This window comes from Haematobia irritans, chromosome 2 (genome assembly GCF_050003625.1).
Source record: "Haematobia irritans isolate KBUSLIRL chromosome 2, ASM5000362v1, whole genome shotgun sequence".
Lineage (NCBI taxonomy): Eukaryota > Metazoa > Arthropoda > Insecta > Diptera > Muscidae > Haematobia > Haematobia irritans.
In genome coordinates, this window is record NC_134398.1 from 58,581,353 (window position 1) to 58,609,166 (window position 27,814).

A 27,814-nucleotide genomic window follows, 5' to 3' on the forward strand; every position below is an offset into this window, starting at 1 on the left:
GTCTTACCACTGCTGTGTATAACCAATGCACAATTTTTGGTTTTAGTCCAAACTTTTTATACCCTTCACCACTACTGTGGTACAGGGTATAATAAGTTTGTGCATTTGTATGTAACGCCAAGAAGGAAAAGTCTGAGACCCATCGTTTAGTATACCGATCGTCTTAGAATTAAATTCTGAGTCGATTTAGCGATGTCTGTCTGTCTGTCTGTCTGTCTGTCTGTCCGTCTGTCTGTCTGTTGATGTATTTTTGTGTGCAAAGTACAGCTCGCAGTTTTAGTCCGATTGTCCTAAAATTTGGTATAGGGTCCTGTTTCGGCTCAAAGACGATCCCTATTGATTTTGGAAAAAATCGGTTCAGATTTAGATATAGCTGCCATATATATTTTTCACCGATCTGGTCATAATTGGCGTGTATATCAACCGATCTTCCTCAAATTCCGTACATCCGAATTTTTTATGAGTCTCGAAAAACTTGCAAAATATCAGCCAAATCGGTTCAGATTTAGATATAGCTCCCATATATAGCTTTCGCCCGATTTACACTCATTTGCCCACAGAGGCCAATTTTTTGCTCCGATTTAGTTGAAATGTTGCACAGGGAGTAGAATTAGCATTGTAGCTATGCGAGCCAAATTTGATTCAAATCGGTTCAGATTTTGATATATAAATTTGGTTGAAATCGGTTCAGATTTAGATATAGCTCCCATATATAGCTTTCGCCCGATTTACACTCAAATGACCACAGAGGCCAATTTTTTGCTCCGATTTAGCTCAAATTTTGCACAGAGAGTATAATTAGCATTGTAGCTATGTGTGCCAAATTTGGTTGAAATCGGTTCAGATTTAGATATAGCTCCCATATATAGCTTTCGCCCGATTTACACTCATATGACCACAGAGGCCAATTTTTAACTCCGATTTAGTTGAAATTTTGCACAGGGAGTAGAATTAGCATTGTAGCTATACGTGCCAAATTTGATTCAAATCGGTTCAGATTTTGATATAGCTGCCATATATATCTTTCGTCCGATTTGCACTTATATGGCTTCCAAAGCTCGAGTTTTGCCCTAATTTCCTTAAAATTTTGCAAAAGGAATACGTTTAATAGTGTCATTAAGTGTCCAAAATTTGGTTGAAATCGGTTCAGATTTAGATTTCTAGCGATTTTGTAGAAGTACAAAAAATTGTCTCCAAATCGTTTCAGATATAAATATTTTTATATGGGAATATAAACCTTGATAATAACTCCCAACAAATTTGAAGGAGTTGAGTTGGTAACACAAATTTTGGTCTACATAATGGTGAAGGGTATAATATAGTCGGCCCCGCCCGACTTTAGACTTTCCTTACTTGTTTCCTATTGCCTTTTTGCACGAGTACAAAGCTACAGTTGCTTTTCTCGCCCTTTCTTCAATATTAAGCTTAAAGTTCAGCTTCCTGTCCAAAATAACGCCAAGGTATTTTGCACACTCACCAAAGGGAATTTCAATACCTCCTAAAGAAATAGGTCTAACCGTGGGAGTTTTGCCATCTTTGCAGTACAAGACTAATTCTGTCTTTTCAGGATTTACCCCAAGACCATTGTCTTTCGCCCATTTCTCAGTCATCCGGAGGGCCCTCTGAATAATATATCTGATTGTGGATGGGAATTTTCCCCTGACTGCTAGAGCCACATCATCTGCGTATGCCACCAATTTTATCCTTTCTTTTTCTAGGGTAACCAGAAGGTTATTTATAGCAACATTCCAAAGAAGAGGCGATAGAACTCCTCCTTGAGGAGTGCCTCTGTTCACATACCTTTGTATGTTTGCTTGTCCTAGTGTGGCTGAAATACGTCTCTTCATTAGAAGTTCGTCTAACAGCCTAAGTATACATGGACAAACATTCAGAGTTGTCAGTCCATTTAATATCGAGCTCGGATGGACATTATTGAACGCGCCTTCGATGTCTAAAAATGCCACGATTGCGTATTCTTTGGCAGATAGTAAGCTTTCAATAGAGCTGACTAGTTCATGTAATGCGATCTCAGTAGACCTGCCCTTTGAGTATGTATGCTGTCGTTTCGAGAACAAACTTGAATCGATGCTAGTTCTAAGATACATATCTATCATCCTCTCCAGAGTCTTAAGTAGGAATGAGGATAAGCTGATTGGCCGGATCGGATGAAATTTTCTTCTCTTAGAGGCTTCGCAAGCCAAATCTGGGGATCGGTTTATATGGGGGCTATATATAATTAAGGACCGATGTGGACCAATTTTTGCATGGTTGTTGAAGCCCATATACGAACACAATGTACCAAATTTCAGCCGGATCGGATGAAATTTGCTTCTCTTAGAGGCTCCGAAAGCCAAATCGGGGGATCGGTTTATATGGGGGCTATATATAATTATGGACCGATGTGGACCAATTTTTGCATGGTTGTTAGAGACCATATACTAACACCATGTACAAAATTTCAGCCGGATCGGATGAAATTTGCTTCTCTTAGGGGCTCCGTAAGCCAAATCGGGGGATCGGTTAATATGGGGGCTATATATAATTATGGACCGATGGGGACCAATTTTTACATGTTTGTTAGAGACCATATACTAACACTACGTACAAAATTTCAGCCGGATCGGATGAAATTTGCTTCTCTTAGAGGATCGGCAAGCCAAATTGGGGGGTCCGTTTATATGGGGGCTATACGTAAAAGTGGACCGATATGGCCCATTTGCAATACTATCCCACCTACATCAATAACAACTACTTGTGTCAAGTTTCAAGTCGATAGCTTGTTTCGTTCGTAAGTTAGCGTTATTTCAACAGACGGACATGCTCAGATCGACTCAGAATTATATAATTTATGGGGTCTTAGAGCAATATTTCGATATGTTACAAACGGAATGACAAAGCTAGTATACCCCCCATCCTATGGTGGAGGGTATAAAAATTACGAATTTTTGAACATTTTGGGGTCAGACGTTGACAAGCTCCATAAAAAATAAGGAAAAACTTGATAACAAATATTTTTTTAATCCATTCATAGAGCAAATATTTGCTCGCAAAATCCATGTATATCAAGCATTGGATTTGCACACTAAGAAACACTTCCATTTTTTTTTACTGGGAAGCTCTTTAAATGCAATCATACTAAGATTTCTCTGTTCACAATACATCTAAGATATTGAATAACTAGAATTGCTAATGTTCGTTGTAAAAATGGCTTGATTTATGATTTCTCCTATTTATGAAAATTATAACAAATATATGTAATATATTTCCTCGAATTCATTATTTTAATGCTTCAAAAGTCATTCCTCATATTGCAGCCATCTAGCCCAGACAATGGCTATTGTGAAATATGTCAAGTTGGAAGTGATACGTTGTAATCACCATTTAATGCATAATCTCGCATCGGTGACTATGAGTGAATGCTAGAAGTCACGGGCTTGTCCTGGCATTTAATGTCGTAAGCGTAACGAATCATAATGCCCTATGTGCATTTCGCTCTCTATTCTGCTTTAAGAAATATCAACATACAATAATCCATCAACTGCTGTCAGCAACATTCATCAGTGTTTAAACAATCATTTGACTTCGGCAATGGTGATGATTTAAGGGCTGTTGCCAAAGGTTTGGTTTTAGCTGTCTTTTTATGTGGCTTTTGCATCTTTCAAGAATGGTAACAGTTTACTTCTGTTTTTTCTGATATAATAATACTTGATTGCAGTGCTTTTATATATTTGCTCTTTAGATATTTTCATTAAATTTATCCAACATCGGCAACAAAATTTTCCTATAAAATTAAATTTGCTAGATTATTCAATTACTCTACATTTATAATCGTTATTGATGCTATTGTTTGAGAAATTTCGAATTTTATATAAAGAAGTTTTTGCAACTTTTCTTACGTAAATATGAATCTTTTTATTCAAACAAACATAACAGATTTCGTTTATGTCAAACAACAAAGAAAATTCAAAATTACTGTGCTAATTCTCGCTTCCTTTATTGAAATTATCGACATTTTTAGAAAAGTTTTGTAATATATGTAAAACTACATTCCCTTTGGTCTGGTTTATAAATTCGCAAAACGCAATATGTTGTTGTGCTAAAACACAAAAAATGACAGTGTGTTTCTGTAAACCTTTCCGAATTATTTTTTTGTTACCGTTGGAATAGGGTCTGGAAATTTTGAATTATAATTCGCCTTCCTGTCAAATACTAGTCAAAACTGACGATATAGTAATAATTCGTTTAAAGACCCCCTTTTTAACAGGCCAATTAATAATATCAAACTATATGCACTCAAAAAATATTTACGTAATATTAAAGATTACACAACCTAAATTTTAGGATGTGAAATTTACAAAAATAATGAAATTTTATTTAAAATAAAGTTCATAATCTTTGTTTCAAAAATTGTTTTCATTAAACATAGGACACAAATTGTGTACATTTGCGTTCCTCTGTTAAAGTCGCATGTCTTAGAACTAAGGCTAATTTTCCTTAAAGTAACGACACATTTTGATGTAAAGAAATTGTCCTTAAATTAACTCAGATATTGAAACTTTAGATTTAAGATAAAAACGCTTCAAATATACGCTAAGACTTATTTAGAGTATTCAGCGTCTTTGGTTTAAAGTTTTTTTGAAAATAAGAAAACATTTTTTACTTTGAAGTATCCGTTATAATTTGGATTTTTATTGTGGCATTTGCTTGTACGTTAGTATCTTTATTAATAAACCCCAAAAAGAGAATGAAAAGTTAATAAAGGAGATTTGTATCCTAATTTTAATTTTATTTGTCCTAGATTTAAAGCCAGATAGGTCGCTAAAAAATTTATTTATTTTAAAGAAGCAGCATCTTTTACTGACTTAACATACTGTACATTCCACATCATATTATAGGAAACCCCTTTGTTTTAATTCAGCAATCCATAAGGATATATTTTATAATTTTATTCAAGACCTTTAGATAAATTTACTTATAACTAAAAAACAACAAGAATAATATAGAAATGAATTTATATTTTATAAGTGGATTTAATTTATTAACTTTAACTACTCCAAACGTTTTTATACCCTCCACTATAGGATGGGGTATATTAACTTTGTCATTCCGTTGGTAACACATCGAAATAATGCTCTAAGATCCCATAAGTATATATATTCTGGGTCGTGGTGCAATTCTGAGTCGATCTGATTATGTCCGTCCGTCCGTCTGTTGAAATCAAGCTAACTTCCGAACGAAACAAGCTATCGACTTGAAACTTGGCACAAGTAGTTGTTATTGATGTAGGTCGGATGGTATTGCAAATGGGCCATATCGGTCCACTTTTACGTATAGCCCCCATATAAACGGACCCCCAAATTTGGCTTGCGATTGCTCTAAGAGAAGCAAATTTCATCCGATCCGGCTGTAATTTGGTACATGGTGTTAGTATATGGTCTCTAACAACCATGCAAAAATTGGTCCATATCGGTCCACGTTTACGTATAGCCCCCATATAAACGGTCCCCAAATTTGGCTTGCGATCGCTCTAAGAGAAGCAAATTTCATCCTATCCGGCTGAAATTTGGTACATGGTGTTAGTATGTTATAGTGCAAAAATTGGTCCATATCGGTCCATAATTACATATAGCCCCCATATAAGCCGATCCCCCGATTTGGCTTGCGGAGCCTCTAAGAGAACCAAATTTCATCCGATCCGGCTGAAATTTGGTACCAAAATTCATCTGATTCAGTTGAAATTTGGCACGTGGTGTTAATATATGGCCTCAAACACTCATGCAAAAATTTGTCGAAATCGGGCCATAAATATATATAGCCCCCATATAAACCGATCCCCAGATTTGACCTCCGGAGCCTCTTGGAAGACCAAAATTCATCTGATTCAGTTGAACTCCGGAGCCCCTTGGAAGAGCAAATTCATCCGATTCGGTTGAAATTGGGTGCGTGGTGTTAGTGTATGGTATCCAACAACCATGCAGGAATTGGTTCCTATCAGTCCACAATTATATATAGCTCCCATATAAACCGATCCCCAGATTTGACCTCCGGTTCCTTTTGGAGAAGCAAAATTCATCCGATCTGGTTGAAATTTGGTACGTTGTGGTAGTATATGATATTTAACAACCATGCCAAAAGTGGTCCATATCAGACCATAATCATATATAGCCACCATATAAACCGATCCCGAGATTTGGTTTTGGAGCCTCTTGGAGGAGCAAATTTCATCCGAGTCAGTTGAAATTTGGTACATTGTGCTAGTATATGGCCGTTAATAACCATGCCTAACAAGTTCCATATCGGTATATGTAGCCCTCAGATAAATCGATCCCCAATCACACAAAAATTGGTCAATATCAAGTTCATAATTGTATATAGACCCCATATAAGCGACCCCCATATTTCAATTCTGGCTCTCTACCACGTATGGACTAACTCACAATTTAGAAAACCATATTAAGAAGTTTTAATATACCACAACCCAAATAATTCGATTGTGGATGACAGTCTTTCGTAGAAGTTTCTACGCAATCCATGGTGGAGGGTACATAAGATTCGGCCTGGCCGAACTTACGGCCGTATATACTTGTTATATTTTCAACAATATACTTTTAAATTTCAACAAATAAATTTTTAATATTTAATGAATCGAACATACTTTCCTTTTGAGTGTAGGATGCAAATTCACGAAAAAATTAATGAATTAGGAACAAGGAAGAAATCAACCTGAACTTTCATCGATTGTTATGTATGTAGGTATGAAATTTATGACAACGGAATGAAAGTATCGTAATCTTTCATTGATAATATTCAAAAACAAAAAGAGAAAATATGTACATAAGGAAGTATTAAAACAAACAAAAAAAAAAAACTTACTAACATCGGAGAAACTTGAAGAGGCCTTTTCAGTTTCAATGATGTCTGGTTCGTTGCTATCCAAAAATTCGATGAGCTGGAGAAATATTATCTGCATCTCTTTTATGTTGTTTTAATTTTGTTCTATGTTAATTTTACTGTTGTTGTTACTTTCAACCATTTTTTTTTGTATATTACTGATTTAACTTGTTGAAAATTTGGTTTTAAAAATTCCTTACTTTTACAGGTTTTGCATAGTACAACAGAAGGGATTTCGTTGATTCGGTGAACCATTTCAGATCTTGTTAAACGCATTTTAGAAGATAACGCAAACAACTCGATTTCGATAATGGGGCCAAATTGCGCTTCTCTACTAACCGATCGGCGTCAAATTTGGCACAATCTAATCTAATTTACTACTCTTTAACTATACAAAATTTCACAATTTATTTATTTAACAACTGTTTCTCAAATTTCAAACTGAGATATATTAGCCGATCTTATACAGACTTACATATAGCTCTTACGAAAATATATTAAGTTTAGGGGCTTTCGAACTCATCATGTTAGGCGTTTCTCTTCAGATTGGAATAATGCTGCCAAAAACATGTACCCTTTAACCTTTTCTTAAATAAGGAAATAAGTTTATTTCCCAAACAAATTTCAATGATACTTACTTTTCTTGTAACGAAAAAATAGGAATATCCTCGGACTCCAATACAGTTTTAGTTTGAACTTCTCACTGAAGGGAACTTTATTACCAATGTTTAAGTTTCTAAGTTTCAGGGTTAAGAAATTATTGCCAAACAAAAATTTTGCGATTTGCGATTCCGAATTTCGGAACATGGGTCTATGTTTACCAACTCAGTAGGGGTGGTTTAGGATATGATATAGTCGGCTCCGTCTGACTTTCTAAAGGGTGATTTGTTAAGAGCTTGATAACTTTTTAAAAAAAAAAAAACGCATAAAATTTGCAAAATCTCATCGGTTCTTTATTTGAAACGTTAGATTGGTCCATGACATTTCTTTTTGAAGATAATTTCATTTAAATGTTGACCGCGGCTGCGTCTTAGGTGGTCCATTCGGAAAGTCCAATTTTGGGCAACTTTTTCGAGCATTTCGGCCGGAATAGCCCGAATTTCTTCGGAAATGTTGTCTTCCAAAGCTGGAATAGTTGCTGGCTTATTTCTGTAGACTTTAGACTTGACGTAGCCCCACAAAAAATAGTCTAAAGGCGTCAAATCGCATGATCTTGGTGGCCAACTTACCGGTCCATTTCTTGAGATGAATTGTTCTCCGAAGTTTTCCCTCAAAATGGCCATAGAATCGCGAGCTGTGTGGCATGTAGCGCCATCTTGTTGAAACCACATGTCAACCAAGTTCAGTTCTTCCATTTTTGGCAACAAAAAGTTTGTTAGCATCGAACGATAGCGATCGCCATTCACCGTAACGTTGCGTCCAACAGCATCTTTGAAAAAATACGGTCCAATGATTCCACCAGCGTACAAACCACACCAAACAGTGCATTTTTCGGGATGCATGGGCAGTTCTTGAACGGCTTCTGGTTGCTCTTCACTCCAAATGCGGCAATTTTGCTTATTTACGTAGCCATTCAACCAGAAATGAGCCTCATCGCTGAACAAAATTTGTCGATAAAAAAGCGGATTTTCTGCCAACTTTTCTAGGGCCCATTCACTGAAAATTCGACGTTGTGGCTCGTTAGTAAGTCTATTCATGATGAAATGTCAAAGCATACTGAGCATCTTTCTCTTTGACACCATGTCTGAAATCCCACGTGATCTGTAAAATACTAATGCATGAAAATCCTAACCTCAAAAGAATCACCCTTTACTTCACTCACTTGTTCTAAAATTCCGTTAAAATTTTAATCGCAAGGAAGTTTGCGACTTTCTTTTCAGAGTGTCATTTCTAATTTAACAAATAACATATACAGAACAAACTTTGTCGCATTTTGAGCCAGTTTGCATTTGTTTTTACTAAAGCTAAACAAACAGATTGTATCCCATTCCCACACTAATGCCAAAGAACTAGGGCTAACATGAAAATATAAATCAGTTAACGGCGTTTTCCATTTCCTGTATTAATTTCCCGTTAGTTTAACCAAAAAAGAATTGAATTTATAAAAACACATACTAAATTGAAAAACTGGAAATGTTTTTATCGATTCATGAAATTATATTGTGTTGATATATTAACTATCAATTATTTATAACAACACAGACAAAGATAAGTACCCAATAAACACAGGATGAGCGTTTTTCAAATGCAACAACTTTTCAGTTTGAGGGTAAATATAATTTTCAACATAAATTCAACTTGACTTGAAAAAGCTCATCTTCAATTCATCTTCAAATTGTTTGCGAATTACAACCAATTTGGCAAAATGTTGACGAAAACTTTGAAAATGTGTTGAAGATAATTGGAGAAAACTTTGACAAAACACTACCCTGAAATGCAACGAAAAAACCACATGGTTTTCAATACTACTTTGGACAACAAAGTTCGTGGAAGAAATACAAAAATGTGGAAATTTTTTAATAATCAATTGAAATTGCTTATAATAATTGGTAAGTAAAACTAAAACACGAAATGAAAACTTTAAGGAAGTCACTAAACTCAAATCTCTTTGCAGACAACTAAAATATTTGGATGCTGATTCTTGGACACATTAAGAGGCTGGCCGGTGAAAAATGGTAGTGGCTTATCGAGAAGAGAAAGTTTCCATAAATCAAAGTGCAACCAAAAAAAACTTGGTATTTATGCTTTTCCATATCAACAACTACTGGATGATAATTCGCATCACATCGATAGTTTAATTTATATCGCATCATCGGTTTAATTTGTTATTTTGTGAATTGAAATTGCTGGAAATTTATTCCAATTATCTGGCCATCAAGTTCCTGAAAATTGCCAGTATTTTAATAACAACAATTTTGTAACACCAACGTTCTTGAGGAAATCACGAAGTACCTGGTCAGTTGGAAGAAATACAAATTGGTAAGTCAAAATAAAAAGTGAAATGAAAACATAATGGAAATCACAAAATTCGATTGTTTTGCAGAAAACTAAAATCATTGAATGGTATATTCTTGGAAGATGTTGGCCGATGAAAAACCGATGAAGGAAACAACAAAGAAAAGTTTTCAGAAAACTTACAAAGTGCAACCAACTAAAACAAAGTGCAACAATTCCTATATCAAGAACTTCTGGATGAAAATGTGCATCATCGGTTTAATTTGTTATTTTGTGAATTGAAATTGCTGGAAATTTATTCCAATTATCTGGTCATCAAGTTCCTGAAAATTGCCAGTATTTTAATAACAACAATTTTGTAACACCAACGTTCTTGAGGAAATCACGAAGTACGTGGTCAGTTGGAAGAAATACAAATTGGTAAGTCAAAATAAAAAGTGAAATGAAAACATAATGGAAATCACTAAACTCGATTGTTTTGCAGAAAACTAAAATCATTGAATGGTATATTCTTGGAAGATGTTGGCCGATGAAAAACCGATGAAGGAAACAACAAAGAAAAGTTTTCAGAAAACTTACAAAGTGCAACCAATTAAAACAAAGTGCAACAATTCCTATATAAAGAACTTCTGGATGAAAATGTGCATTACATCAATTTACATCCCGTCATCAGTTTGATATTTTGCGATTTCCTCTTGCTGGAATCTATTCTAACACACAAGCCAGCAAGTTCCTCGATAGTAATTATTTCAAATTGCCAGCATATTAATGACACCAACATTATGGATTAAATGGAATTATACATGTAAAAATGTTTAAGATATTTAAAGTTGTATTCATAGTTTTATTTATTAATACGTTTAATAAGATAATTACATTTTGATTGGTATAATATTATTATTTTTATATATTATTAATGTCATTTTTAAGATTATTATATTTGTTAACGAAAAAATAATAAAATTTACAAAATCCCTAGAAATTTAGTATTGACTTTCAGTTAGAACTAGGATTGACTTTCATACAAATTGTGGTTTGAAAGTATTCGCAACAATGCTATTTTTTTATTTTTCTCACATTGAAAACTGTTTGAGAAATTATTGAGTAGCGATGCATTTCAATTTGAGGATTACAATTGAGAAATTATTGCTATTGTGTTGAATTTTACTGTTGAGGGTAATGTCTGTTTTTTGTTGAGAACGCGATTTTCTCAACAATTTCTCAACTTGAATATTACCCTAATCCTTTGAAAAAATGTTTGAAAAATTATTGAATTTTAGTATTTTTCAAACGTTTGTGTTTATTGGGTAATTACTTTGTCAAAATGTTGATAAAAATCTTTCCGGTTTGTTGTCTCTTAATTTCTACGGCTTACCCAACAATAATTCCATTTACGTAAACATTCGTTTCTCCAAGACAAAACACAATTCATTCTCATTCTCATTGCCGTTTCCCATTCCTTTCGATAATCCAACTACCTTTGAACTCAGAAATGTATGTGTGAGTGTGTGTTTGATTGTAGATGTTGCGTGATAGGCTGTCAGTAAATGTGTCAGTCGAGGTAAGATTTAGAAATTGCTTCAGACTGAAACGCTCCATTTGGTAATTTCATTTAAAGTTTGCTCTTGAGTTGTTTTGTTTTTTTCTGTTTTTGGTTTCATGGTTCATGGCTTGCTCCCCCTGGTATATAGGAGCTAACAAATTGCCAAGAAGTGAAACAATTTAGTTCCACCTTCCAACATCAGCAAAAATTAACTTAATTTATTACTCCAAGGTTATAGACATACAAATAGGCAAACATATTTAAGTACGCACATGGGCGGTTGCAACTTTGTTAGCCTTAACATGCGGATATACGATATAACATCGTATATTTGTATGGGTTCAGGTTTATTAAGGATCCATTCGCCAGCTTCATACATACACACACAGCCAGCATCCACAAAGGTAGGAGAGGAGAACAATTGTTAATTTGGTTTTGAGCAAATGTCTATTGCAGAGAATTATCTTTAGATTTTTGAGGGCTTCCACCGTCTGTCAGTAAATGCATATTTTAATAATGAAACTTGTTAATGCATGTGTTTTGATTTGAAGATAACACAAAGAAAATTATTTCCTTTTGACATAATATGGAATTACAATATTCAAATGAATTATGCAATATATAATATCACTATTTTCTCCTTAACTTAAATATACACGGAAAGAAAATACGTTTGAAAGAGAAGTATAGCAAACATTGTTCTTTTTGAATTTTGCATAGATTTTTTTGATACAAAATATTTATTTTTATTATAATTGTTAGTTGTGTTCCTTTACCTACTATCTGAGTAATGATGGTGACATTTCTGAGGCTTTCAAAACTTCTCTAAGTGGTTTCACTGCAATATGGAACGCCGTTCGGACTCGGCTATAAAAAGGAGGTCCCTTGTCATTGAGCTTAACATGGAATCGGGCAGCACTCAGTGATAAGAGAGAAGTTCACCAATGTGGTATCACAATGGACTGAATAGTCTAAGTGAACCTGATACATCGGGCTGCCACCTAACCTAACCTAACCTACCTACACACAAAGAAAAAAAACGTTTGGAAAACGTGTACCGAAAACGTTTTTCTTTTGTTAGAGTTTTTTGAGTTGCTTCGAAAATTTTAAACTATTATCACCAAAAAAATTCGTTTGTTACAAAATTTTTTATTTTTTCAATAAAAAAGTTATTTTTGAAACAACAACACAGCCCACTTCGTTTATATCAAACACTGTTCTTTTCTGACTTTAGGTCTTTAATAAGACACATTTTACAGTTCAAAATTTAATATACTACTATGTAATGTTGAACATTTTTTCGGAATCTTCCGAACATATCTGGAATATATGTAAAAAAAACTTTGGTCGAAGCAGGGATCGAACCCACGACCCTTGGCATGCAAGTCGGACGTATCAACCACTGCTCCACGGTGCAAAAATAAATCTTTGTTTCTGTTAAATAAACTTTGTTTATTCGGTTCGTGGACGTCGCAAACTATGCTACATAATTATAACTTATATTGATATTTATCTATTGATGACCATAACGGGTACATAACTCAGTGGTTAGTGTGTTGGCTTACAAAGTACCTGGTACGCGGTTCGATTCTCCGTCCAGGCGAAAGGTAAAAAATTTTAAAAATTTATAAAATCGTATAATTTCTTCTACATTGTTGGTATTACAGGAAAAGGTGTTAAGAACTAAAAAATCTCGTGTATGTGAGAAAGATGTGAGGGTAAATGCAATTAGTAAGAAAACAATGTTTTTTTTTAGTTTGTCTTTATGAAATTGTTTTTACATCCTGGAAAATAATAAACGTTTATCACAAAAAGTATATACTTTTCTTCCAAATACACTTCCTTACAGCGAAAAGCAAATGAGAAACGAACTTTGTTTGTCTAAAATTTCGTTTGAGAGGAAATAATTATTTTTTTGAGTGTACTACTAGTTACTACTTTTACTAGTTTTTACTAGAAACCGTTCCTCAACCCCAAAAAATAGTGAAAGTAGTAAACAATTTTAAGAGAACAATGTCAAAATGCATTTCTTCTTTTAATGATTTTTTACTGCAAGTTACTCGACTTTCGAGTAAAATCAGTAGATATGTCATGGCAAAAATAATTATTTCATTATGAATTTTACAAACCATTGTAGTTCCTAATCGCATTTTATAACCTCCACCATAGGATGGGGGTATATTAACTTTGTCATTCCGTTTGTAACACATCGAAATATTGCTCTAAGACCCCATAAAGTATATATATTCTGGGTCGTGGTGAAATTCTGAGTCGATCTAAGAATGTCCGCCCGTCCGTCTGTTAAAATCTCGCTAGCTTCAGAACGGAAAAAGCTATCGACTTGAAACTTGGTTATTATTGATGTAGTTCGGATGATATTGCACCCATATAAACGGACCCTCAGATTTGGTTTGCTGAGCCTCTAAGAAAAGCATATTTCATTCGATCCGACTGAAATTTGGTACATGGTGTTGGTATATAGTCTCTAACAACAATGCAAAAATTGGTCCACATCGGTCCATAATTATATATAGCCCCCATATAAACCGATCCCCAGATTTGACCTCCGGAGCCTCTTAGAGGAGCAAAATTCATCCGATCCGGTTCAAATTTGGAACGTGGTGTTAGTATATGGCCGCTAACAACCATACCAAAATTGGTCCATATCGGCCTATATAGTAATATATAGCCGATCTCCAATTACACAATAATTGGTCCATATCGGTTCATAATCACGGTTGCCAATCGAGCCAAAAATAATTTACCAAAATTTTTTCAAAATTTTATTTCCATAGAAAATTGTGTCAAAATTATGTTTCTATAGAAAAGTTTGTTAAAATTTTATTGCTATAGAATATTTTGTTAAAATTGCATTTCTATAGAAAATTTTGTCAAAACTTTATTTCTATAGAAAATTTTTTCAAAATTTTATTTCTATAGAAAATTTTTTCATATATTTATTTATATAGAAAACTTTGTCAAACTGTATTATATACGTATTTAATCGGTATTTTTTGATTTAATATATACCACGTATGGACTTACTTACAATTTAGAAGACGGTGTTAGGAGGTTTTAAGCTACCTTGCCATCGGCAAGCGTTACCGCAACTCAAGTAATTTGATTGTGGATGGCAGTGTTTAGAAGAAGTTTCTACGCAATCCATGGTGGAGGGTACATAAGCTTCGGCCTGGCCGAACTTACGGCCGTATATACTTGTTTGGAAATAATTCTTTAACTTTTGAATGGATTAAGATACCAACGTAATTGGTTCTTTATGTCAAAGCTGAGATGCTTTCCTCTACATGCTTTGTCTACAGGTTTGCAGGTCCCTAGTGGGTTCACGGGCTGGCCCATAGACTTAGGAAGTTGGACACCTCGGGTGTATGAAATTTTGTTTTATTTGTTAAACGCGCAATTATGAACCGATTTGCATGATTTTTGCTTTGCAGGATAGAACTTATAAACCACCATAAAAAGATTGTGTGTGGGCCTTACAATTTATTTTTTTGTTTTTTTTTTTGTTTTGCAAAATTTGAACAAAGTGGTATTTTGAATCTAGAAGGACAGTTTTAACATCGATTATTGTTCTATTTTAAGAACAATCTTTATACAATTCTACGGGGGATCGGTTTATATGGGGGCTATATATAATTATGGACCGATGTGGAGCAATTTTTGCATGGTTGTTAGAGACCATATACTAACACCATGTACCAAATTTCAGCCGGATCGGATGAAATTTGCTTCTCTTAGAGGCCTCGCAAGCCAAATTTGGGGGTCCGTTTATATGGGGGCTATACGTAAAAGTGGACCGATATGGCCCATTTGCAATACCATCCCACCTACATCAATAACAACTACTTGTGCCAAGTTTCAAGTCGATAGCTTGTTTCGTTCGGAAGTTAGCGTGATTTCAACAGACGGACGGACGGACGGACATGCTCAGATCGACTCAGAATTTCACCACGACCCAGAATATATATACTTTATGGGGTCTTAGAACAATATTTCGATGTGTTACAAACGGAATGACAAAGTTAATATACCCCCCATCCTATGGTGGAGGGTATAATATGTGTACCTTTGTGCTTTATATTAAAAGTGTAGACTCCAAAATTCGGAATTTCAAAACAATACCGAACCAATACCACTTGTTTCGAAGAAAGCACCAAAACATTGACCGACTCACACGTTTTAAATTTCATGCAAATCGGATAAAAATTTTAATGTCAATGTGTTGAAGACCCCGATTGGGGGGTCGGTTTTTATGGGACAAAATCGAAACTAAGGCCGATGTAACCTATCTTCGAACTTGACCTGCATGTAAACGAAATACGAGTCTGCTCAAATTTCAGCACTCTAGGTTCATTATTGAAGGATGGTGCCTGATTACAACAGATAGCCAGACAGACGGACATAATTATATCGTCATATAATTTCCCAGCAAAAAAAGCGTCGCCATTTGACATGGGCTTGTGATAGGACGGATGTCCACCATTTCAATAGCCGTTGCACTGTTACTGGGGTTTATCTCCCAGACCTATATCAATGTTACCCCACAAATGCTTATGATTACTAATTCAGTAAGGGTGATTGTGGGTATGATATAGTCGGCCCCGCCCGACTTTCTACTTTACTTACTGGTTTTTTTCTGGGTTCTCTCTGATCAAGACTATATATACTTTCTATAGTCAGAAATTGTTATTTGTATGTGTTACAAACGGAATGCCAAACCCCCCATATATAAGCTCTGATAACATGCGCTATTACTGTACTTATATGACAGAGTTTTACTTTGATTTCATATGTTGCACAAGGAGTACTACAGGGTGCGGCTAAAGTAACTATATGATTTGTTTTTTAAATAACTATTGAATGGAATGAAAAAAAAAACAAAAAAATGTATGATAAAAAGAAAGTTTATTTTATGTTATTTTTTACATTAATTATGAAAAATAATATCAGTTAAATGAGAACCGTTTTCTCTAACGCAAAAATGTGCTCTTTTTATGGCATTTTCCATAACTTTGTTGAGTGTTTCTTGTGGTATACGATCAATTTCTTCTTGAATGTTGTCCTTTATTTGCTGCAAGGTTTGGGACTTATTCACATAACCTTTTTCTTTGAGATAGCCCCACAAGCCATCTCAAATTTGACAAAAAATTTTAATTTTGATCAACGAGATTTAAAACAGCTCTAGAGATTTAAAACAGCTCAAGGGCAATACGAAGTCCTCAGGATTTAGTTTTTGGACTAGTTGGATTTTGTAAGGGAAGAGGTGCAAATCGTGTTTTAAAATTCGCCGAAGACTGCGGTCAGAAAGCTGCAACTGGGAAGATCGTCTTCTCGTTGATGTCTCCGGATTTTCTTCGACGCTCTGTCGCACAGCATCAATATTTTCGGCCGATCTGCCAGTTCGAAGTCTACCCGTACGTCTTGAATCTCCAACAGTCCCATATTCAGAAAAATTATTCACCAACAAACGAACGGTTCGACCCGTTGGAGCAGTTCTTACACCATAAAATCTTCTGTATGCACGTTGAGTATTAATTATCGAACGATGATTTTCAATGAGTAGAAAAACAATCTTAGTTCTTTGCGCAATTGTATAGCGTTCCATTTTTAAATATTCTCCCAAGTTTAATTTCTGAAATAGGAAAAAAGAAAAAGTTAAATACTCGCAAGCAAAGAAGTTACAATTGTTTTACATCATATAGTAACTGTAGCCGCACCCTGTATTAATAACACAGTCAAAACCATAGCTCCCTTTTATTTCTTAACTAAATACTTTTCCCAGCATTGGGAGAATGCTCCTCTAGCTTTTCCAGCAACAATTTTTTTGGAGCTTCCATCCACATTTGCTTTCTGCTCATTGTATATAGAGGAAGTCCAATCTCCTTTTCATCGCAATAAGGATTTCAAAGTTTCCTGTAAAAAAATCTGCAATTTGTCAAAATAATTGCGATATAAAACTACCTGATTCCATATTTTAAAAAATATTTATTCAAATCACTATAGAATTTGGAAAAAAAAATCGGATCAAATTTTAGTATAGCTCCCATATCATATTGCGCTTGTTTACCAACCATATTGAGCTTGTTTACTAATCTAATTAACACCCTTTAAGAGTGCCAAATTTACACTCAAAAAAAAGTGAAGTCTCTATTTCACTAAAGCCAATTTAACTTTATTTTAGTTCATAGAATTATTATGTTTGGAGAAAGTTTTCTTTACTCTAATAATTTTTTATGTACGTTAGTTAAATTAACTAAACCCGAGGAAAAAAATATACTGAAATGAAGCATAAAGATTAACTAAATTTGTGTCTTCCACAAAATAGTTCAGAATTTTTTTAAATTTGTAAATTTTACCAAAAATGTGTCCATCATGAACTTCGTATGTCACTAAAGACATTCTTGCAATTTTGAACTCCAAGTTTTTCCTTCAAACTACAAAATTTTCTTTAACAAATGAAAAAACTTAGTTATGTCTAATAAATTTTCTTTAATTTGTCGAAAAATATTTACTAATTTTTATCACATCGGCGTGATGTCAACGTTTGTAATACTGTTTAGTTAAAATTTTCTACAAATATTCAAAATTTTCTAAAATTAACCGAAAGTTTTCTTCCTGGTGGGTTCACTGTTTTTTCAGTGTACTAATCGATCTTACTCAAAGTTGGGTATATGTATGTTTTATAGAACTAGCGGTTCCGATTTAGATATAGCTCCCATACATACCGCATATATATCGCCCAATTTTCCAAAATTTGCCAATAATAACCTTATTTTTGACTATAATGATCTTACTCAAATTTGACAAAAGGCAATCTTCTGTAAAAGTAACCAAACCTGCAAACTATCATTGAAATAGGTTCAGATTTAGATACAGCTCAAATATATATGCATCGTCCGATGAACTCAATGTTTTTTATTAAAAAACAAATTGTTAGAATTTTTGCAAAAAAAAAAAAAAAAATACGTTTTATTCTTAAATCGCAATCCACTTCGTTTATATCAAGTTTTATTCTTTTCGGAATGTACAGTTTGTCAAGAAAGTGTTTTGACAATGGGATAAAAATTATGTTTTGTTCCAAAATTAAATATAATGAAATTTTAAAAAAATATTTTATTATGTATTTTGCAAAGTATACATACGTACACAGAATTAAAAATTTAATAAAATATTTAATATTTCAATTATTTCTAGAATTTGAAATATTTGGCAATGTCAAAAGACTTTCTTGACATACTGTATGTCTTAGGGCGTTTTCGTTTTGCCTTGGTGTTACACTACTTTTTCCCTCATTGTATTTTCGCCCACATTATGGTGTCTAAGTTTTTGTTAATTCTTATTATTGTGAGGGATCCCAAAGGACCCAAGCTATGAGAGTATCCTTAATATTTTGCAATCAAGAGAATGGTGCACCTTTTTCCAAATCGAAATTGTCATTTCGTACCGTTTTTAATTACTTTTTTGGATTTTGGAAAAAATCACAATCCGTTTTAGTACCACAAAGCTGTGTTCATTTGTGGCTTCATGTCTTAAAAAAGACACATTTTAAAGTTTTATAATAAGACTTTAAAACAGTACCATGCAATGTCGAACATCCTTTCGCAATCTTAAAAAAAATGGAAAAATACGTTATTTCCGTTTTGAAAAGTTGTACTTTCCGTTAAAAATAGGGCCAACTAAAATTTTTGTTTCCTTTAAATAAAGTTTCTTAAAATCAGGTTGTGTGTGCTAAACTATTCTATAAATAGAACTGCTTGCATCCGTTTATGCGAGAATTGTGCCTTAAGGGGAATAAGAACTACATGACCAGTGGATAGTGTGTTGCTTAGAAACTGTATGTTTCAGGGTTTGATTCTTCGTTTGCATGAAAGGTAAATTCTGAAAATATTATACAATCGAATATTTACTTTGAGAGTGCTGAAAATAAAATAAAAATATATGGAAGAAAGGTATGAAGCAGGGTTGGCCTGTCGCAAACTGTGACTTTTGCGACATACATTTACGACGGTATAATACGTATATCGCAAAAGTCGTAAACCTTAATTAAAGAAATTGTGAATATTTTTTAATTTAATTTAGTTAAGCTCCCCGATAAAAGGTATGCAAAAAATGTTTTATAATGTATTTATTCAAAACTCTACTAGATTTACATCTCTCATTCACAACTTCAAACTATTCTTAGTTTTCGTGGTCCAAGCTTTAGCTGCATCAACGAATGACTAGCTACAATTTTGAAAAATTTAAATTAGTATGGAAATTGGCTCTAATAAGCCAAAAAGTGATTTTAGAAAATTTCCTCTAAACAGCAATTCACTTATATAAGACTTAAGTAGTTTTCCTTCCAATTTCTGTAGTAATTTGTGAAAGGTTAACTATGAGCGAATACGAGCGTCACGTTTACTGCACCATCCAATTGAAATAACTATATTCTCAAGTTTTTCAAACTCGTTAATAATTTTTTTTCTAGTACGGATTTTTTTTCTAGTACGGATATGGTCACACCAAGCAAATGTTTAACCAAAATAAGTATCAATTTATTTTTCAGGAACATTTTATAAATATCTGCTTACCATTTTTTTTTTTTTTTTTGAAAATATTCTAATTTTGACACAATTTATTAAATATTAATGAGCTAAAATTGTGTGCCCGGTGAGACCTTGTCGTAAATTTTTACAAAATTCTGTAAAAGAGACAACATTTATTACAAAAAGTCGAGACTTATCTTCCAAATTATCTTCCTTACAGCGAAAAGCAAATGGTAAACGATGGTTGGTTGTCTAAAATTTCGATAGCAGGATAGGAATTTATTCATTTATAACGAAAAATATCTATATTTTTGTTTCCTCTCGGACTTCAATGCAATATAAATTCAAACTATGCATTAAAGTCAAATATATATCGCCAAATTTTAATTTTATACATTTTAGGATTAAGAAAATATCTTCAGACTAAAAATTTGCCATTCCGAATATTGGAACATGGTGGTCTAGTAGCAGATGTGGACCATAGGTGGGATGAGTAATAGAAATATGTGTTAATATAACTCATACAACCACATGTACCTTTGCAACATTAACAAATCATGTGTGTGAAGAAAAATTGTAAATTTATCTAGACCAGACACACCAGTTAGTTTTCGCCTGTCCACCTAATGGGCTAATTACAATTTGGGGAGATCAAATATTTAATAAACATCAGCATGTTCCACATTACCTGCGCAATATATTTTAGTATTAAACGAAATATCTTGAAGAGTACTATAAACGCAAGTAGCTTTCAATCTCCAAAGCATCCCATAAATGTCAGTTTTGGTGCTACATTTGAAAAGAACAACGAGAGAACAACGTTTTCTATACACGGTTTCCAAAAGTGGTTTACACGATAACAAAATATAAAGTCATTTGCCTTTCGTCATAGAAGAACCAAAGTTAATGTTCTTTCGTTTGAAATATGAAACAAAGCTATCGTTCGGTATACAGACAAGGCATTAATCTGAAACGAGTTCATCCAAACTCGATATTCATAGCTAGAATATAAATGCTACACCCTGTGCAAAATTTCACGTAAATCGAAGAAAACTATGACATCTGTGGTTAAATGAGTGTAAATCCGGCGAAAGGTATATTTGGGCGTTATATCTAAATCTGATCCGATTTTAACCAAAATTGGCATGCATATCCAAAATGTTGTACTCCTTATGCAAAATTTAGAGCAACTCGGGTAAAGCTCTGCCTACTGGGGTCATAAATTCGAATAAATCTGCGATCTAGACTCTGATCACAAAAATGTGTTCATAAATAGATGGATGGACTCAGGATTTCATCTCCAGTTACTATAATAAAAATTTACATCATATTCCCTTTCCCCTGTAGATCGTCGATTAATCGTTTTAACAGCGACATAAATCAATTAATGGACATTAAAAATTATAAAAATTCGAATAACCGAATTTGAAGTGTGCCATAATTAATCTATTAATCTACGTCGGTTTTCTCTTTTTGTACCCCTACCAAAGGTATCACGACTCAAAAAGTGATTCTTAATCGAACAAATTTCTTTAAAATAATGAAATTTTAATTACAATAAATTTTCATTTTTTCATAAAATTTAGGACAGAAATTTTAGAATTTTGCGTCCCTCCGTTAAAGTCGTATATTATTGAAATAAAGCAAATTTTCCTAAAAGTAAGGAAATACATTTTTGATTTAAAGAAATCGTCCTTAAATTAACTGAAATATTGAATCTTTAGATTTAACTTAAAACCGCTTCAAATGTAGACTAAGACTTATATTGAGGATTTAGCATCTTTGGTTTAAAGGGTTTTTGGAATTAAGAACACATTTTTATACCCTCCACCATAGGATGGGGGCTACATTAACTTTATCATTCCGTTTGTAACACATAGAAATATTGCTCTAAGACCCCATAAAGTATATATATTCTGGATCGTGGTGAAATTCTGAGTCGATCTAGCATGTCCATCCGTCTGTTGAAATCACGTTAACTTCCGAACGAAACAAGCTATCGACTTGAAACTTTGCACAAGTAGTTGCTATTGATGTAGGTCGAATGGTATTGCAAATGGACTTTTACGTATAGTCCCCATATAAACGGATCCCCAAATTTGGCTTGCGAATCCTCTAAGAGAAGCAAATTTCATCCGATCCGGCTGAAATTTGGTACATGGGGTTAGTATATGGTCTCTAACAACCATGCAAAAATTGGTCCACATCGGTCCATAATTATATATAGCCCCCATATAAACCGATCCCCCGATTTGGCTTGTGGAGCCTCTACGAGAAGCAAATTTCATCCGATCCGGCTGAAATTTGGTGCATGCTGTTAATATATGGTCTCTAATGACCATGCAAAAATTGGTCCACATCGGTCCATAATTATATATAGCCCCCATATAAACCGATCACCAGATTTGACCTCCGGAGCCTCTTGGAAGACCAAAATTCATCTGATTCAGTTGAAATTTGGTACGTGGTGTTAATATATGGCCTCAAACACCCATGCAAAAATTGGTCGAAATCGGAAACTTTAGAATATGGTTATTTGAATCGGAAACTCGAAGCCAAAATTACTATAAACTACTCGACGGGCGGTACTCGCTCATAGGTAACCTTTCACAAATTACTGCAGAAACTGGAAGGAAGGAAAACTACTTAAGTCTTGCATAAGTAAATTGCTGTTTAGAGAGAATTTTATAAAATCATTTTGTTGGCGTATTAGAGCCAACCTCCATACTAATTACAAATTTTCAAAATTGTTGCTAGTCATTCGTTGATGCAGCTAAAGCTTGGATGGACATTATGGACCACGAAAACCAAGAATACTTTGAAGTTGTGAATGAGAGATGTAAATCTAGTAGAGCTTTGAATAAATACAATATATAGCATTTTTTGCATACCTTTTATCGGGGAGCTTAACTAAATTAAATTAAAAAATATTCACAATTTCTTTAATTCCAAATTAGATTTTCTACACTAGGTTTACGACTTTTGCGACATACGTATTATACCGTCGTATGTCGCAAAAGTCACAGTTTGCGACAGGCCAATCCTGATATAGACCCCATATAAGCGACCCCCATATTTCAATTCTGGCTCTCTACGTATTGTCTAATACATACCACGTATGGACTAACTTACAATTTAGAAAACTATGTTAAGAAGTTTTAAGATACCACAACCCAAGTAATTCGATTGTCTATGACAGTCTTTCGTAGAAGTTTCTACGCAATCCATGGCGCACTTAAAAAAATATTGTCATGAGGTCAAAGATTTCATGTCTTTAAAATACGAATACAAATTTTGCTTAGCATAGAAGACGCATTTCTCTAAAATAAAGTTATTTTCCTTGTCCAAAAGTCGATAAACTTTTCAATAAAGTCGTATTGTCCTTATAGTTAAGTGATTTGACTTAAAAATGGGTATCTTAACATTAAAGAAAAAATTTATAGGCTAAGGTCAACTTGACTTTAATAATTCAGAAAAATTCTTTAAATTTAATGAAATTGTCTTTAAATTTGTTGTCTTTTTGCATCTTGACTACAAAGCAAAAAATCGTTCAAATATAGGACATGTTTTTCAAAACTTTATTTTAAAGAAGTTTTTTACTTCAAACATAGCATAATTTCTACTGGAAGTCGAGTCCTAATTTGGAAAATAAAGTTGCCGTTAACTCGTTTTTAAAGGACTTTGATAGCATATGTAGAAAAAAGCTGAGAAAAGGAAAAATTAAAATTTGCTTCCTAGAAGCAAGTACACAGAACCTAAATTTAAAAGAAAATTGTGTCTTAAAAGTATCCTTACTTGTATTCTCCGCTTCTTTGGCTCGGAATCAATAACAAATTTTTTAAAGTAAAGACAAAATCTTTGGAACCGAGTATGCTTTTTTTTTCAGTGTGGAGGGTACATAAGATTCGGCCTGGCTGAACTTACGGCCGCATATACTTGTTTACTTTGAACGGCCGCATATACTTGTTTACGATTTGTGAGTAAAAACTGCATCTCTAAGAATATTCGAAAAAAGCCAAATGAGTTTTTGGAATATTACAGTCAACTGTCAAAAAATGCATACAAAAACATTATAATTAAAAAAGTGTAGTGAAATGGGAAATTTTTGAAAATAAATATATCGGACAAAATATATATAATCGCTCTAATTAGAGCAATTTTGAGGTTAGCTCACGGTCCACTAGCGGAGAATATTCACATTGTATCAGATAAAAATAGAAATAGAACCTCATCGAAAAGGTGCAAGACACGAGAATAATGTAAATGCTAATAAATATAATTAAAAACAACATGGACCAAAAAGACTGTTTATTCATATGTTTCTGTTTAAAAATGATATGTTTGGAACTCCTCAAATGGTTTGCCATATAGTTCACGAGTGGTTGTTTTTGTTGTGTCGAAAAGCGTTAGTTTTTCTACAAATAAGCGGTACAAACAATTTACAATTTATAAAAACGATCTATTTTATAATATCTTACCTTTGCTTCAGGATATTTATCCAATTTTTAAAGAAAAATATTTATTAAAAACAAAATGTTTTGGGTCTCACAAGGCTTCTTGTTGTGAATAATATTGACAACATAGATATATGTATTTCTCGATTCGTAGCATTACAGCATCACTTTTCGCTAAACTTTTCCAATGAATCGAAAATTTTTTGACACATGACATCATTTTCTCGAATCACAAAGTTACAGAAACATTTCAATGGGAGAAGCAACATTTTGTTGAAATTCCTCTTGTCTCTGTTTCATGTTTAATATACCATGTGAGTAAATTATTAATGTGAAAATTACAGAACATGGGTACTGATAGGTCGCTACCCAGATAGGTCGCTAAAAATTTCTTTATTTTAAAGAAGGCACATCTTTAGTTTGGAATCAATATTTAGAAAAATCCTTAAGGGAAGGTCAAAATCTGTGGATCCAAGTTAACTTTTTTTTTTGAGTATAAACAGTATTACAAACGCTGACATCACCCCGATATCACAAAAATAAGTAAATATTTCTCGACAAATTTAAGAAAATTTATTAGACAGAAGTAATTTTTTCACTTGTTAAAGAAAATTTTGTAGTTTGAGTAGTTTGAAAATTGCCAGAATGTCTTTAGTGCGAAGTTCAAGATGGTCGCATTTGTAGTAAAATTTACAAATTTAAAGAAATAATGAACTATTTTGTGAAATTTAACTAACGTACGCAAAAGATTATTAGAGTAAAGGAAACTTTCTCCAAATATAATAATTCCATGTACTTAAATAAGGTTAAATTGGCTTTAGTGAAACAAAGAGTTCACTTTTGTTGAGTGTAAATTTCCCATTTGATTACATATTTCTAGTCCATACAAAGACTACTTTCATATTGATATGACAGGCTAAATGAAATTCTCACATTCCTACAATTATTATACCAACCTACATAAGCCTACATAGTTCATATGTTGATCCCTGTGTCCAACTGTTCTGATAATTGTTTGATTTTCTATAATTTTATTATTGTACAACAAAAACAGGGTCAGTGGCCTTGCGACAATACCGACATGTGTAAAAGCCCGCAACTCCATGTTTATGGAAAAGGTAATAATGAGTGCCGGACGATGTTAAGAAAAATCCCATAAATAACGAAAAAAAAACCAATGTTTTACATGAAAGTTAACATAAGGATATATGCGGGCGAGCAAACCTTCATCTATGCCATTATTCCATTGCTCGTAGATTTATGCTTGATGAGTGCGTGCAATTATGTGTGGGTGTGAGAGACACCCTTCATATGGAAACAAAAATATCTTGATCATCGTGTCATTGTTACCAACATAATAGTATGTTGTATTTTTCTCCGTATCAAATGGAAATGTTTTAATCAGTTATAATGCTTCACTTCTATCTAAGGGCAAATTGTACTACTGTTGTGTTTGCTTTCATGGGCTACCTATACATTAATTCAATGGCTTTATTTATTTTGTTTGAGGAAATGGGAGAAACAGGAAGTCAAGTGGCGACTGCGAACTCAAACAGTAATTTATAGGTCAATTAAACTTTTGTTTGAATCTAATAAGGAAACAATATTTTATTAGGCAAAAAGAATAATAAAGAAGACTAAAACTTATCTTAACCTCTACAAAGGAAAATAAGATACTAAGCCGAATGGCGATAACAAACATGAATGTTTTACATTTGTATATTTTTGGTTTGAAATTTGTGTTCTTTAAGATTTGGTTTTATTAGTTTTAAGGTGTTGTCCACATTTGGAATGAATACGAAGAAACATTTAATTTAATTTCTTTTACTTTGAATGTAATTTTAATGTTTTTGAGCTTATTTTTGTTTAAATTGGCTATCCGGTTTTAGTTAATTTTAAGCACTGTCGGCTTTACTTCCATTTATAGTTAATGATATAAATGGATGTAATACGTGGTAGAAATGGTAAAACCTTAATCAACAGTGAAACAAGTAGACTGAAAAATATTGTCGTGAAGCCAAAGGTTTCATGTCTTAAAATACGAATGCAAATTTTGCTTAGCATAGAAGTTGCATTTCTCTGATATAATTTTTTTCCTTGTCCAAAAGTTGATTAACTTTTCAATGAAGTGGTTTTTTTCCTTATAGTTAAGTGATTCGACATAATTGGGTATCCTAACAGAAAAAATATCGTTTTACTAATATTTCAAAAAAAAAATCTTCCAAATTAATGAAATGAAAATTTGTGACTTTTTGAATCTTGTCTACAAAGATAAAAAACGTTTAAAAACAGGAGATGTTTTTTTTTAACACTTTATTTTAAAGTCGTTTTTACTTGAAGCGTTGAATAATTTTTACTTGTGGAGTCTACATTTTTGTATTTAAGTCGTTAGTCGTTAGTCGTTAGTCGTTAACACGTTTTTTATGGATAGCACATGAAGAAAAAAAAAGCTGAAAAAACTAATACATTAAAATTTGTTTCCTAGTATTAAACTCAAATTTAAAGAAGAAATTTGTCTTAAATGTATCCTTACTTCAATTCTCCGCTTCTTTGGCTCAGAATCAATACCAAAATTTTTTTGTAAAGACAAAATCTTGGCGTTACATACAAATGTACACAGAAAAAAATTCTGTGCAAAAAATATTTGTTTGTAATTAGGTTTTATTATTATTTTTTTTTTCGAAAATTTCCACAGCTTAAATCTTAATTTTTTTTTTAAGTATGTCTAAAACCTTGTATGAACCAAAAGTTCAATATGAACTAAATCAGAAGACAATTTTCGTACGATTCGCAAAAAAATAGTAAGAATGGTTTCAAATTATAATGATTTGGAGCCAATGATTTTCTTCTTTACTTTTAGTTCATATTTCCTTCTATGTGAGGGTGTTATATTGTGAACTGGAGTAAAAAAATACAACTAAGCATTAAATTTTCTTGGTTTTAACCAGGGATCCGGAGCGGAGAGGAGCGGAGCAAGCCCTTTTTTTGCCGGAGCGGGAGCGGCATTTCTAAAATCCGGAGCGGAGCGGGAGCGGAGCGGTTTCCAAATGAAAAACCGCTCCGCTCCGAATAAAATATTACTTGAATGAAATGTGTAACTTTGAAATTACACTGTGTAGGTAATTTCAAATTTAGCTAGTACTTAGCGTAGTGTGAGTAAACGTTTAAAATGTACGATATGTATTTTTGTACGTACGTACATTGGGGAAAACACAACGTGTTTTTTAGTAATTGTTTTCAAAAACGGCAAATGTCAAAATATATATCTAGTATGTGTTGTAACAACAGTACTTTCGATCAATTTCATCCCGTATTACTACAAAGATGTTTGTAATGAACGTCAAATAAATGCAATTAAACGATCTTATTTATATTTAATTTTTTAGTTTTCTACACTGAAAAAAATATTGTCGTGAAGTCAAAGATTC

At 33.2% G+C, this 27,814-nt stretch overlaps 1 protein-coding gene and 1 long non-coding RNA gene across 2 annotated transcripts in view; both read left to right on the forward strand.

Annotated features, from left to right (window-relative positions):
- Positions 1-27,814, forward strand: part of LOC142224479 (uncharacterized) — a 457,797-nt gene that overhangs the window by 139,559 nt on the left and 290,424 nt on the right. The gene's annotated exons all lie outside the window — the stretch shown is intronic.
- On the forward strand, positions 9,112-10,828 carry LOC142227555 (uncharacterized). The gene is made up of 4 exons (XR_012719901.1): positions 9,112-9,440; positions 9,506-9,870; positions 9,935-10,266; positions 10,331-10,828. It is a non-coding gene; the product is annotated as an uncharacterized LOC142227555 (long non-coding RNA).